A 15,726-nucleotide genomic window follows, 5' to 3' on the forward strand; every position below is an offset into this window, starting at 1 on the left:
TACTGTATAAAGAAAGCTGTGGGGCTATCATACTGTATATAGGGGTGTTGTGTGGCTATTCTACTGTGTATAGAAAGCTGTGGGGGCCATCATACTATATATAGTGGAACTGTGAGGCCATTATACTGTATATAGAGAGATAAGAGGCCATCAAACTATATATAGGTTGTTGTGGATACCATCATATTGTATATAGGGAGCGTGCATACTGTGTATGGAAAGGCTATGAGAGGCATTATACTGAGAATAGGGACCTATTATTTTGTGTATAAGGGGGGTGAAAAACTTGCATGTGTAAAAACAATAAAATTTCAGCTTACCTGAGGTAGTATGTAAAAAAAAACAAGACAGGCATTTCCTGCGGGCAGTGCAAAGATTAAGGCTGTGCGTTGACATCAATATATATATATATATATATATATATATATATATATATATATATATATATATATATATATATATATATATATATATATATATATATATTCAGTGCCTACAAGTAGTATTCAACCCCCTGCAGATTTAGCAGGTTTACACATTCGGAATTAAATTGGCATTGTGACATTTGGACTGTAGATCAGCCTGGAAGTGTGAAATGCACTGCAGCAAAAAAGAATGTTATTTCTTTGTTTAATTTTTTTTTAAATTGTGAAAAGTTTATTCAGAGGGTCATTTATTATTCAACCCCTCAAACCACCAGAATTCTGTTTGGTTCCCCTAAAGTATTAAGAAGTATTTCAGGCACAAAGAACAATGAGCTTCACATGTTTGGATTAATTATCTCTTTTTCCAGCCTTTTCTGACTATTTAAGACCCTCCCCAAACTTGTGAACAGCACTCATACATGGTCAACATGGGAAAGACAAAGGAGCATTCCAAGGCCATCAGAGACAAGATTGTGGAGGGTCACAAGGCTGGCAAGGGGTACAAAACCCTTTCCAAGGAGTTGGGCCTACCTGTCTCCACTGTTGGGAGCATCATCCGGAAGTGGAAGGCTTATGGAACTACTGTTAGCCTTCCACGGCCTGGACAGCCTTTGAAAGTTTCCTCCCGTGCCGAGGCCAGGCTTGTCCAAAGAGTCAAGGCTAACCCAAGGACAACAAGGAAGGAGCTCTGGGAAGATCTCATGGCAGTGGGGACATTGGTTTCAGTCAATACCATAAGTAACGTACTCCACCGCAATGGTCTCCGTTCCAGACGAGCCCGTAAGGTACCTTTACTTTCAAAGCGTCATGTCAAGGCTCGTCTACAGTTTGCTCATGATCACTTGGAGGACTCTGAGACAGACTGGTTCAAGGTTCTCTGGTCTGATGAGACCAAGATCGAGATCTTTGGTGCCAACCACACACGTGACGTTTGGAGACTGGATGGCACTGCATACGACCCCAAGAATACCATCCCTACAGTCAAGCATGGTGGTGGCAGCATCATGCTGTGGGGCTGTTTCTCAGCCAAGGGGTCTGGCCATCTGGTCCGCATCCATGGGAAGATGGATAGCACGGCCTACCTGGAGATTTTGGCCAAGAACCTCCGCTCCTCCATCAAGGATCTTAAGATGGGTCGTCATTTCATCTTCCAACAAGACAATGACCCAAAGTACACAGCCAAGAAAACCAAGGCCTGGTTCAAGAGGCAAAAAATCAAGGTGTTGGAGTGGCCTAGTCAGTCTCCTGACCTTAACCCAATTGAAAACTTGTGGAAGGAGCTCAAGATTAAAGTCCACATGAGACACCCAAAGAACCGAGATAACTTGGAGAAGATCTGCATGGAGGAGTGGGCCAAGATAACTCCAGAGACCTGTGCCGGCCTGATCAGGTCTTATAAAAGACGATTATTAGCTGTAATTGCAAACAAGGGTTATTCCACAAAATATTAAACCTAGGGGTTGAATAATAATTGACCCACACTTGTATGTTTAAAATTTATTAAAATTTAACTGAGCAACATAACTTTTTGGTTTGTAAGATTTATGCATCTGTTAATAAATCCTGCTCTTGTGTGAAGTTTGAAGGCTCTAACTTATTTGCATCTTATCAAACCTGCTAAATCTGCAGGGGGTTGAATACTACTTGTAGGCACTGTATATATATATATATATATATATACAGTGGGGCAAAAAAGTATTTAGTCAGTCAGCAATAGTGCAAGTTCCACCACTTAAAAAGATGAGAGGCGTCTGTAATTTACATCATAGGTAGACCTCAACTATGGGAGACAAACTGAGAAAAAAAAATCCAGAAAATCACATTGTCTGTTTTTTTTTCATTTTATTTTCATATTATGGTGGAAAATAAGTATTTGGTCAGAAACAAAATTTCATCTCAATACTTTGTGATATATCCTTTGTTGGCAATGACAGAGGTCAAACGTTTTCTGTAAGTCTTCACAAGGTTGCCACACACTGTTGTTGGTATGTTGGCCCATTCCTCCATGCAGATCTCCTCTAGAGCAGTGATGTTTTTGGCTTTTCGCTTGGCAACACGGACTTTCAACTCCCTCCAAAGGTTTTCTATAGGGTTGAGATCTGGAGACTGGCTAGGCCACTCCAGGACCTTGAAATGCTTCTTACGAAGCCACTCCTTCGTTGCCCTGGCGGTGTGCTTTGGATCATTGTCATGTTGAAAGACCCAGCCACGTTTTATATTCAATGCCCTTGCTGATGGAAGGAGGTTTGCACTCAAAATCTCACGATACATGGCCCCATTCATTCTTTCATGTACCCGGATCAGTCGTCCTGGCCCCTTTGCAGAGAAACAGCCCCAAAGCATGATGTTTCCACCACCATGCTTTACAGTAGGTATGGTGTTTGATGGATGCAACTCAATATTCTTTTTCCTCCAAACACGACAAGTTGTGTTTCTACCAAAACGTTCCAGTTTGGTTTCATCAGACCATAGGACATTCTCCCAAAACTCCTCTGGATCATCCAAATGCTCTCTAGCAAACTTCAGACGGGCCCGGACATGTACAGGCTTAAGCAGTGGGACACGTCTGGCACTGCAGGATCTGAGTCCATGGTGGCGTAGTGTGTTACTTATGGTAGGCCTTGTTACATTGGTCCCAGCTCTCTGCAGTTCATTCACTAGGTCCCCCCGCGTGGTTCTGGGATTTTTGCTCACCGTTCTTGTGATCATTCTGACCCCACGGGGTGGGATTTTGCGTGGAGCACCAGATCGAGGGAGATTATCAGTGGTCTTGTATGTCTTCCATTTTCTAATTATTGCTCCCACAGTTGATTTCTTCACTCCAAGCTGGTTGGCTATTGCAGATTCAGTCTTCCCAGCCTGGTGCAGGGCTACAATTTTGTTTCTGGTGTCCTTTGACAGCTCTTTGGTCTTCACCATAGTGGAGTTTAGAGTCAGACTGTTTGAGGGTGTGCACAGGTGTCTTTTTATACTGATAACAAGTTTAAACAGGTGCCATTACTACAGGTAATGAGTGAAAGAAAGAGGAGACTCTTAAAGAAGAAGTTACAGGTCTGTGAGAGCCAGAAATCTTGATTGCTTGTTTCTGACCAAATACTTATTTTCCACCATAATATGCAAATAAAATGAAAAAAAAACAGACAATGTGATTTTCTGGATTTTTTTTTTCTCAGTTTGTCTCCCATAGTTGAGGTCTACCTATGATGTAAATTACAGACGCCTCTCATCATTTTAAGTGGTGGAACTTGCACTATTGCTGACTGACTAAATACTTCTTTTTTGCCCCACTGTATAAAAGTCCACATATGTAAAGTTTCCAGCAACACGTTCAAAGATGTAAAAAAAAAAAAAGCAACAATTTATTGGGTAATTTTTAAAAAATGATTTCCCAGGAACTAGACTACTTGATGCAAACAAAATGTTCTTAGTTATAGAATGTGTATGAAGGGGACTATGGGCCATCACACTGTCTATGGGGGCTGTGTAGGCATTATACTGTGCAAGTCAGCTATAGGCCATCATACTGTGAATTTGGGGCCATAGTACATTATAATATATAGGGAGCTGTGTGGGCCATCATAATATTTATAGGATGCTGTTGGGGTCAATATATTGTATATAGAGAGCTATAGGAAATTGTACTGTGTTTCAGGGGCTATGAGCCATCATACTGTGTATATGGACGTTATGGAGCGTCGTACTGCACAGCTCCTATTTATCTGTGATTTCCAGTCCATCCACTGTTCGTCTCCTGTCCCTTGGATGTCTCTTGTCTATCTGTGGTCTCCAGCCCCTCAGCTGTCCGTGACCTGGAAGCCTCATCCATCTGCTGCACTAACGCCTGTCGCCCATGCGCCCACCCGGACCTTGGAGGATCTACCTCACTTGGTTAGCCTAACTCCTTGGCTCTATTTGATTGTTCTTTTGAACCTCATATTGGTACTGCTCCATTTTCCATGTTAAGGTGGGTGGTTTGAGGGTCCTGACTGCAAGTGTCCATACTACCTTGTGGTGAAGAATGGGGGAGCATGTTAGGTTGTGTGCCTTGGCATTGTCAACACTAACCCTAAATTGAGGAAAAGGAATAGCGATAGAAAACAAAGAGTGGTTATTAATGGTGCATACTCAGATTGGGCCATGGTTACTAGTGGGGTACCACAGGGTTCTGTATTGGACCCCCTACTATTTAATATATTCATTAATGATCTAGTGGATGGCTTACACAGTAAAATATCAGTATTTGCAGATGATACAAAACTATGTAAGGTAGTTAACACAAAGGAGGACAGTTTGCAACTACAGACAGATTTGAGTAAATTGGAGAATTGGGCTGAAAAATGGCAAATGAGGTTTAACACAGATAAGTGTAAGGTTATGCACATGGGAAGGAGAAACAGATGCTACATTTACTTACTAAATGGGAAACTGCTGGGGAAATCAGACTTGGAAAAAGACTTAGGCATCTTAGTCATTAAGAAGCTAAATTGGAGTGCCCAGTGTCAGGCAGCTGCCACCAAAGCAAATAGAGTCATGGGATGCATTAGAAGAGGTCTGGGGACATGAGATGAAAACATAATTCTCCCTCTGTACAAATCACTCGTCAGACCACACTTGGAGTATTGTGTGCAATTTTGGACGCCGGTGCTCAAGAAAGACATTACTGAACTTGAAAGGGTTCAAAGGCGGGCTACTAAAATGATAAATGGAGTTGGTTCACTACAACACCCAGAAAGGGTATCAAAATTAGGTCTATTTACTCTAGAAAAGAGAAGACTTAGGGGAGACTTAATATATATGTACAAGTATATCAGAGGGCAATACAGAGATCTCTCCAATGAACTGTTTGTACCAAGGACTGTGACAAGAACAAGGGGGCATTCTCTTCGTTTGGAGGAAAGACAATTTCTGCACCAGCATAGAAGAGGGTTCTTCACGGTAAGAGCAGTGAGGCTCTGGAATTCTCTTCCTGAGGAAGTGGTGATGGCCAACTCACTGAATGAATTTAAGAAAGGAATGGATGCTTTTATTGTGAGTAACAGTATAGAAGGTTACGAATAACAGAATATTATAGGTAGATGGTTGACCCAGCTTAGGGGAAGGAATTTTTTTTCCCTATGGAGAAAATTGGCTTCTACTCTGTGGGTTTTTTTTTGCCTTCCCCAGGATCAACAATGCAGAACAGCTGCACTAAAAATAGGCTGAACTAGATGGACATAAGGTCTTCCTTCAGCCTTCAAAACTATGTTACTATGTTATACTCCAGGTTTATGACAATAACTCAGTCAGCGCCGGGTCGTTGCTTGTCTTTACTGACTTAGGAAGTGCTTATTTGAGCAGCCCTGTTTTGGCACTCTATATAGGGGTACAAGTCTGATAGATTTTGCAAAATGTATCAGACTGATGTACTATCCCCAGCATCACTCCAAACCTTTGTCACATTGAGAAATATTGCCTTGCTGATATGTAATAAAGGTAACGGGACACAATTCTCTCTGGTGCTCTGTCATGAATATGATCCTGTTGAATCTGAAACGTCAAGTCTCATTTCATCCACGCTGAATCTGTGTCTATTGTCCAGAAAATAGCAGCAGCAATAAGACCTAAAGCATCAGATTTAATAAGAGCTGACAATATTCTGCCCAAGTTTGACATCTGTAAGTTACGAAATAGCTGCTGGGAGTTTAGCACAAAAATATTGTGTCAAAGTATCTCTGCGTGATGACTGATGTGTCTACTGCCACTGTACTGCAAGCAGGCATGGGTCAACTGAACATTCGCTACCACGAGGAACATCATACCGGACCATGGAGTCTGCATGATTACCTACCAGACCAGAAAGACAACATGAATACTTAATACACGGCACAGTAGCCTCTGCCTTATTCATTATTTAACATGTTTGTCTTCATTTAGGATGATCTGCATTATTTAGGAATTTATCGTAATCATTCAGATGTGGTCTCCTTACTTATAGAGGTTGCTCAAAGACAAACATGTTCCTTTCAGTTGAATTGGTTAATGCTAAATAATGCAATACAATGTGTCCCTTCAACAAAAAGTACACACCAGCCTATAAGCAAACTAATACATTGAGGGGCTGAAGCACTTGCCCGTGGTGCCTCCCTCAAATAGCCTACCGATAGGGGTGCCGCAAGGAGGTCCTTTACAGCTAAGCCATTAGTTTTAACCCCTTCAACCCCCGAGCGATATTCTGTTTTTTTTGTTTTAGTTTTTGCCTCCTCTTCTACTAAGAGCCATGATTTTTTATATTTCCGTCAATATAGCCATTTGTGGGCATGTTTTTTGTGGTATGAATTATACTTTTGAATGACACCATTCATATTATCATGTAATGCACAGAAAGCAGGAAAAAAATTCCAAGTGCGTTGAAATTGCAAAAAAAAAGCACAATTCCATAATTGTTTCTTTCTTTTTTTTTTTTTTTTTTTTCATTTACCATGTTCACTATATGGTAAAACTGACCTGGCAATATGATTCTCCAGGTCAGTATGAGTATGCAGATACCAATCATGTATAGTTTTTTTTTTTTATTTAGGTGATGAAAAAAAAATTGAACACACATATCATAGAAGAAAAGCACGACAAAGGCACAACTGTATGACCTCGGGTTAAAGGGAATCTGTCACCCTTTATTTTGACTATCAGCTGCCGGCATTGACATCAGGGGCTTATCTACAGCATTCTGTAATGCTGTAGATAAGCCCCCAATGTAACCTGAAAGATAAGAAAAACACGTTAGATTTTACTCACCGGAGGGGCGGTCCGATGGGTGTCCGGTCCGGCTCCTCCCATCTTCATACGATGCCATCCTCTTCTTCCCTTCCTGTAGTGGCTCCGGCGCAGGCGCACGGCTCTGCCCTGTTGAGGGCAGGGCAGAATACTGCAGTGCGCAGGCGCCAGACCTCTCCCGACGCCTGCGCACTGCAGGACTCTGCTCTGCCCTCAACAAAAGGGTGACAGATTCCCTTTAATGAAGCTGCACACACATCAGGGAATACAGGTGCCACTTCCAACGAAAAAAAATCTGTGTATCCATAGAAAAAAAAGTGGATAGGCACAATCCGTCCCGTGCAAAAAAAATCCTTTATTGTGGCATCATGTTACCAACAGCAGGCAAATAAAACGATGGAGCAAATACAGACGATGATCGTTTCGCGCTTACATTGCGCTTCAAAAGATCATCACCTGATCTGTTGAAACGCAAAGTAAGTGCGAAACGGTAACATGATGCCACAATAAAGGATTTTTTTTTTGCATGGGACCGATTGTGTCTATCCGCTTTTTTCTCTATGGATACACAAAAAAAATTGAACATTTGTAAGAAAAACTGATTTTGCTTATGTCTCTATCTTTCGAGACCCGTAAAGTTTTTATTTTTTAGGATATGGGGCTGTGTGATATGAAGGTAAATACGATGTTTTGGTCTCCTCTTATTGCATTTTATTGTAATGTTTTGGGGGCCAAAACAATTTAGTTATGGAATTTAGATTTTTTTTCTTGTTAAGCCTTTTATTGATTGGATCGGATTTGGAATATTTGATTTGTTAAAGGTAAAAATTGAGTAAAAGAGGGACGGCGAGTGTGTTTTTTGCTTTAGATTCAAGTGGTTAGTAATGAAGGTTACTTATACACACCTCTTCATTACCCCTGAGCTTGATGTCAGCTGACATTAAAAAGCTGACATCAACCCCAAAAACCATTACTCCTCTTGCCAAAGCACCAGGGCAAGCAGGAAGAGCCAAGGCTAAGAGCCAGAATTAGCGCATCTAATGGTTGCGCAATTTCTGTGGCGGCTGAGGGCTGTAGTTATTAGTCTGGAAGGGGGCCAATATGAATAGTCCCTTCAAAGCCTATTAGTATCAGCCTGCAGCTGTCTGCTTAGACTTTGCTGGTTATTAAAAATAGGAGGGACCCCACATCATTTTTTGGGGGCTACGTCCTTTTCAATAACCAGTAAGGACTAAGTAGACAGCTGTCAGCTGATTTTAATAGCCTGGGAAGCTTCTTGTTTATTGCCCCCTCCCCAGACTATTACGACCAGCTCTCAGCTGTCTGCTTTCCCTCAGCTGGTTAACAAAAATAAGGAGGACGCTGCGCCATTTTTCTTTTATTTATTGGCTAAATACAAGTACAGAAAATCACAAGCAAAGTACTGATTATGCATCTCACTGACATATTTCTTTCTATTTACCGGTATCTATATCTGTATTTGAGATTGTATTATTACTTAGAAAACTACCTTGAAATGACAGAGAATTATTGTATGTAAAAGCTGATATTAAAATCACATTGTATATGGATTGCTTATGCATGTCATATGGCTGCTAGGTGAAAAACAAAAAGCATGATACTCGCCTGTCACTCTCCAAGTTTTCTGGCTGAGAATTTCAAACTTTATATATGCAGATGTGAGCATATTCTACTTATAAAAGACTGAACAAAATACTGGTGTGTTTCCTGTTTATATGCTCGCCTTAGTATCCCTCCCTCTAAGTTGAAGCCTTCTTTCATATATTCCTGGGAATCAGAACTTAAGGATAGTTTCTCAGAAGAACAAATTGCCAAAATCTTACTCAATGCACATGGTTTCTCTAGATGTATTCTACTTCAGGAAAATTCCTATAAAATTCTAACTAGATGGCATATGACTCCAGCCAAACTTCATCATATGGGTTTATCAGACACCAACACGTGTTGGAGATGTCATAGTCAAACTGGTCATCATCAAACTGGTCATCATACTCACATTTTTTGGGATTGCACAAAACTCAGGGAATTTTGGTCCGGCGTCAATCTTAATCTTAAAAAACTAAAACTTATTGATACCGATCTACAGGCTACCGAAGCTCTGCTATCTTGCCCATCCAAAAATTTTAAACCATTGAAACACAGGCTTCTCCCATTACTGGTTAGTACGGCGAAAACATTTAATAGCCATACATTGGAGAGACGAATCTCCTCCCACCCTAGGAGAATTGACCTCTAAGGTAAATCAAATTTCCCGACTTGAAGAACTCACCAGTTGGGAAACACATACCCATGAAATCTATAGCAAAATGTGGTCTCCATGGAAAAAACTTCAAGAGGTAACTCCAATGTAGGGGTCTTACTTACATGGTTAGGTTTAGTATATGGGTGATCTCCCTCGCTCGCGCTCGGATATGACCCTCACTCAACGTGATTTCACAGGTGTCTCTAGCTCCCCCATTTTGCTGAATTGTAAACATGGTTGTTGGCTCTGATGTGTGTACTTAACTTTGTTTTTTGTTGTACCCTGTTAATATTTTTTCCTCCCTCTTTTTTCCTACCTCATTCACCCTTCTACCCTTCCCTTTCCCTCCTTACCCTCCCCCGGTTCCCATATCTCCTTTCCTACACTATATCCTACATGTCGGATTATCATAAGATGTTGTGTACTTTGATTATACCCTAGACATGTTTGTATCTTTAATATGATATAGCTAAAATAAAGAATTAAAAAAAAAAAATACCGGTGTGTGAATTAAGCCTAAATCATACTTGAATGCAATCGTGCAGGCAAGCTCTGATTCCCGCTGCCTGTGGATTTAAATCAATCGAGTAACAGGTCTACTTAAATGAAGTGTTAATGAAAATAAGTGTAAAACGTATGTAATTAAAAATTGAGTAAAGACAAGACAAAATATCAATTACACTTCCTACATTTAAATAATGCCAACCTGCCAAAATCTGGCAATGGGATACAGCACATATGTGCGGCTTGATAAATATAATGAATATCTGAAATAGGGGTTTATCAAACACTACCCCTAGAGTGATGTCAAATAGTATTTAATAATGAAAAAGGTGTAATCACCATGCACAGAAAATAATACAGTATTTAAATAATGCAAAGGAATGTAAAAGAAGAAATGACACTGGGCAAAAAAGTGCCATGTGCATAATTCTCAGGTGAATTGGCTAGTAAAAAAGAATCATGTGGGAACGAGGACCCATGCAAATCACAACAGAATGAGTCCTGAAGAAGATGCCGCCTCCTGTGGCAATACATGTAGGGTTCTCATTCCGACGTGATGCTTTTTCTTTTTCTAAGATTAGACAAATATAGATTCTTATATTTATATACATTATTTGTTGCATTGTATTTACCATTTATATTGCTTTCTTCTGACTGCTTTAAAGGGAATCTGTCACCCCTTTTTTGAGATATCATATAATGATATCATTCAATTGTGTGTCACATAAGGATTCTCTTAGTACTTTTGCTTCCCCCTGACCCCGCATCTTTCATGCATAAATACCGTGTTTATATCGGTTCAGATGTATGTAAACTGCCACGGTCCGGTCCGCTGGGCGGGGCTTATTCACCTGCTCCCCCCTCCCTGTCTTGCTCTACACAAGAAAAAATGCGAAGAGCAAGACAGGGAGGGGGGAGCAGTTGAATAAGCCCCGCCCAGCGGATCGGACAGCGGCAGTTTACATACATCTGAACTGATATAAACACGGTATTTATGCATGAAAGGTGCGGGGTCAGGGGGAAGCAAAAGTACTAAGAGAATCCTTATGTGACACACAATTGAATGATATCATTATATGATATCTCAAAAAAGGGGTCACAGATTCCCTTTAAGTAATTCTTTGATAAGGAGATAAAATTATTTAAGGAATCATTGTGATACATATTAATTTCCAAGAGAAAATATTACTAGTGTCATAATTATACAAATATTTGAGGCAAAGGGAAAAAAAAGAGAAAAGAGGATATATCCTATGACTAAGGGCGCGTGTGTGTGCCAAAAACGCGTCAGGATCTGTTTTTAACCATATCATTTTTAACGGCTCCTAATAAAAATTCTTGAATGTTATTGTTGGATGGACGTGCTGGATATAATCCCCTGTATTTCACCAGTGGGATTGGCACCCACCACTGAGTTTCAAGCTTTAGCAGTCAAGTTGTACAGCGTGATGAGCCCCATATCCCTCTTTTCTCATTTCAGGTGAAAGTGGAGCAGGACCTATGGGTAGATTGGATAGAGCAGATTGAATGTTATGAGCCACTGCTCTACTTGTTGTTTGCATTTATACAGTAATTACTATTCTTGTGTATAATATAATAGTCCCAGTATGTATTTGCAAGTTCTGGGGATATCTGGACATTGTAAATTTTCTAACAACTCCTGAAAGAACAAAAAGATAGCAAGAAGAGACCAAATGCAAATAAATAAATAAATAAGATAAAGAATGTTGTTTTCCAATCTACGATGGTATGCAAATAACAGAGAAAAAAAGTACTTATGTCCGATATAAGAGACAGAAGCATTAAGAATAAAAAAAAAAGAATGAGGGCAATAGAAGTGACTTAAATGCCTTTTCTACAGGGGCTTATAAAAGAGAAAGACAGAAATATAATTCTCTATAATTAGAGATGAAGAAAAAGATGGTCCAGTGGTCATTTTAGTAGTCCATGGCTGCCGGATTAAAGCTCTGCAAACCTCCTCCTTTTAGACTCCCCATCGCCTTTTCTTATTAGTAGACTGTGCCACAATGTCATGCTCTCATCACACCACAACCAGGCCTACTAATCAGAAGAGGTGCCAGCGATTCCATTGGGTAGGAGGAGGCTCGCAGAGCTGTGATCCGGCGGCCACAGACTACTAGCACTAATCTTACTACTGGATCAGGATACCGCGAATATTTTTGATAATCTCCAATAATAGATATAATTATATTTGTGTCTTTCTCTTTTATTAGATCCTGTTAGATAAAGGATGTTGGGAAAACTACAGAAAGAAAAGCTATTGGAATTGCGTGCTGCTGTAAGGGGTGTGTAGGAACTAGCTGTGCCATGAACGTTCTTAAGGAGCTGGTATATTTATTATGCTATCATATGTTTTGTAATGCTGCTTTATGTATGTGTTGATATGTTGTTCTGCTGTATAGGGCAGTGTATACATGTATATCTATATATTGTATTGTGTAGATAGGGAAAGCATAGTGATAGGATTAGCCCACTAGAGGGGGGCATTGTAGGATGGCAATAGGAATAGGAACTTAGAATAGAATAGGAATTAGTTAAGATAGGAGGGGCCAACTGAGATAAGGTAGTGAGCTTCCTGGCTTTTAGTTAGTAGGGCCTGGGAGCCCGGACAGGGCAGTTGAACCCCATAAGGTTATTTAAAGTAAAGGCGCACAGCTCGTCCAGGGCCTAGGGGCAAAGTTTTCCAGTGAAGACAAGGAATACAGGGCAGCTTTGTCCATGGAGGTTAGCTACTTAGGAGGACTCCTAGATGTCTGGGGTGAAACGGACTGGGAACTCCTACAGTTAGTCAGACTGGTCAAACAGAGTTCTGTGGTACCGGGGACAATGGTGCGACCCTACGATATTCCGGAAGAAGTGAGGGAGAGCACAGGGACAGAAAATGTGTCTTGTGAAGTATCTTGTGCTGTACCTAAATGTGAACTGGATGAGCTGAGAAAGGAACCAAGTAAAATGGTTTGCTTTAAGTTGGAATTGGACTCTGTCTTTATTTGGGTGGAACCCCAAGAAAGGAACCCCAGGTGGACCAGATAGGATCCAGATGGACGGGAAAGCAGAAAAAAAGGTACACTGCCACTGGGACATTGTGTGTATGTGATGGAGGATCAGGGTGCAACCACACCCCCATTGAGAGCCACGACTACAGCCCTGGGCTCCCTCATACTGCCACTAGTGCAATGTCAGTGTAAGGAGATTTATAGGCCATGCAATTCTCCTCTGGGAAGAGATCTAGAACAATACTGCCATCTACTGTAAGTAGCTTGTCACTCTTGACAAGGAGAGATGTTACCCCTTAAACCCTAGTCAGTGGCCTCTCATAAAGCCAAATCAGCTCTCCTGCTTTGCACTGATGAGGGACAAACATCCCGATACATGTGTCTGCAAATAGAATAAAAGCCAAACCAGAATCTCTAAGTCATGTAGGAAGGCTCATTAATGGGTCGATAGACTTTTACGATTGCTACTTCCAGTAGGTAGTAATAGAGCTCTAGTCCTCTTCTTCTCTGCTTATAGCTTTAAGTACACTCAATCTTTTTTGTACTTATTGCTACTGTATATTGGACATACGTATTGTACAATTTTTTTTTCCTCAGAGAATCTTTTTGATCTTCTCCAGCTGTAATACATTTTATCTACTAAACATCTAGTTCACTCTAATTGAAATCAGAAGCAGAATTGTTGTTTGTGATCATGTGGTAAGAGAATTATACATTGGAGTTTTACACTAAATATTACAGAAAATGGTTAGGACTTGTAGTCACAGTCTGTCACTCCCGGACACTGCTCAAAATGGAAGAAGCTGACATTTTTATTGTCAGCCTTTGGCTACAAAAGTGACCCAATGACTCAGAACACAAATCATCTGCTCTGCTTTCTTGAATGAAACATTCCCAACATTTACATGCCTCAAAGGACAGACCTACTGTAGGGTCGGTGGGCCGAGCTGGGGGGTGGCCCCTCGATATACCGTGCAGTGACGTACAGACACAAGATGAGGCATGTTTTGGGGTGCAACAGGTCCAAGTTTATTTTCCACCGTCCGACTGACGGCCCTCACAGCACACCGCAATATCTTCCCCACGGCCCTCCGTGTCCAGGGCCGCTTCACACACCGTACTTTACACCAGGGACGTATCTATATGTACCGCCCCTTTTTCACTCTGTTACGATCCTGTCAGCTGAGTCACTGTGGCCGCCTTAGGCCCGTACACCATCAGCACTTTACTGGTCAGCTTCGTCATTTCAAATACAGTGTCCTTCACCCCGTGCCTCGTCTATACTGCTATACTGCGGTTCTTCCTGTCAGGACCACCCCCCTGACGTTCTCTCTCCTCAGTTCCCCTTAGTTTGGTTCTCCTCACAGTGCACAAACTGTCGTAGTCCTCCTGTCACTGAAGCTCCCCCTGGGGACTGGAACTTTCTGGAACCCTCCTTCAAATTTATTTATTATTATTTGTAACTCCGCCCCCATGACCAACGGTTTCCTAAGCCCTAAGCTGATGTCAGGTCCTTTGCTCACACTCCTCCCTACCCTCTAATGGTCAACCCAAGTTACTGCACGTCCACTACACTTTCTCAGCTGTTTCCACACTGTAGTAACTGACACCTGTCTAAACTGTGCAAACCTTCCCTTCTCTATTCTGACAAGTCCGTCCGTCCGTCAGGTCACCTTCCCTACACTACCACACTAATTCTGATTGCAGATTGCCAGAAGGAGAAGGAGATACATTTGCCCGTCTGCACACTGTGACACTGCAGAGAGGGCTTGGTAAGATGAGGGACTCAACAGTCACCAATCCTGACCATAGAGGCTATAATGTATCCCCGGTGTCAGGAAGAGTCACGAGCCAGCAGAGAATGCAGACAGCAGGAACATGCATGGGAGGCAACAAGTTGGTCCTGTTTGTCAGAATGACACAGAACTGTGGAAAGAGGCTTATTAGCTGGCTCGGAGCGGAAGAGGCTAGAATGAAAGGAAGTCCTGGGCTGTGACGAGCAGCATCCAGAGCGAGGGAACATCACTGATGACTCCCACTAGCAGAACAGAGTGACTGGTGAACCCAAGTGTGCCCCTGCCCAATTTTTTTTTCCACCACATGACAAAGAATATGGTGCATGACCACTGGTCACAACAGAAGCAGTCTCGGTCTTTTTTTTTCCAGATCTGTGCTGCAAATTCATGCTATGATGGATCTGACAGATATGGACAGATTCTGAAGGACCCCATTAATTTACAATAAGGGCTCACGGGTTTCATTGTGGTGTCAATCTTTTTGACAGGAAGAATTGTGCTGCTTGCTGAGCTGTTCTTTACATCAAATACAAAGTAATCTGCCATGAAAGCTCTAAACGGGGCATCCATTGCAAACTCTGTCATATTTACCAGTCAAAAATGTACTGGATGCAGGAATATTCTTCCCTTCAAAATTATGGTTACCACAAAAGAACCCAATGGACCCTGCAATAAGTCAATGGACTGTGTTTGGGTGTCGTTTGTTTGCGATTGCACGACAGATTATTAATTATTAATTTCATGGTTCTGCTCCTACAAAGGAACAGAAAATGCTGAATACCTAATGCATATGTCAACTTAGCCTAAGGCTACATTCACATTACCGTTCGCGGGCTCTGCGGAGGGCTGCGTACTTCCTACGTTAAGCCCCACCTACTCCGCATACTTCTGCATGCGTCCTGCGTACCCATCTTTAACATTGGGTGCGCAGGACATGTGGATGTATGTGGATGTGTTGTTTTGACACGCCC

At 41.5% G+C, this 15,726-nt stretch overlaps 1 long non-coding RNA gene across 2 annotated transcripts in view; it reads right to left on the minus strand.

Annotated features, from left to right (window-relative positions):
• LOC141096532 (uncharacterized) overlaps positions 1–15,726 on the minus strand; it is an 84,151-nt gene that overhangs the window by 63,727 nt on the left and 4,698 nt on the right. The window lies entirely within an intron of this gene.

This window comes from Dendrobates tinctorius, unplaced genomic scaffold (assembly GCF_039654945.1).
Source record: "Dendrobates tinctorius isolate UK_male_01 unplaced genomic scaffold, ASM3965494v1 ptg000075l, whole genome shotgun sequence".
NCBI classification, from domain to species: Eukaryota; Metazoa; Chordata; class Amphibia; order Anura; family Dendrobatidae; genus Dendrobates; species Dendrobates tinctorius.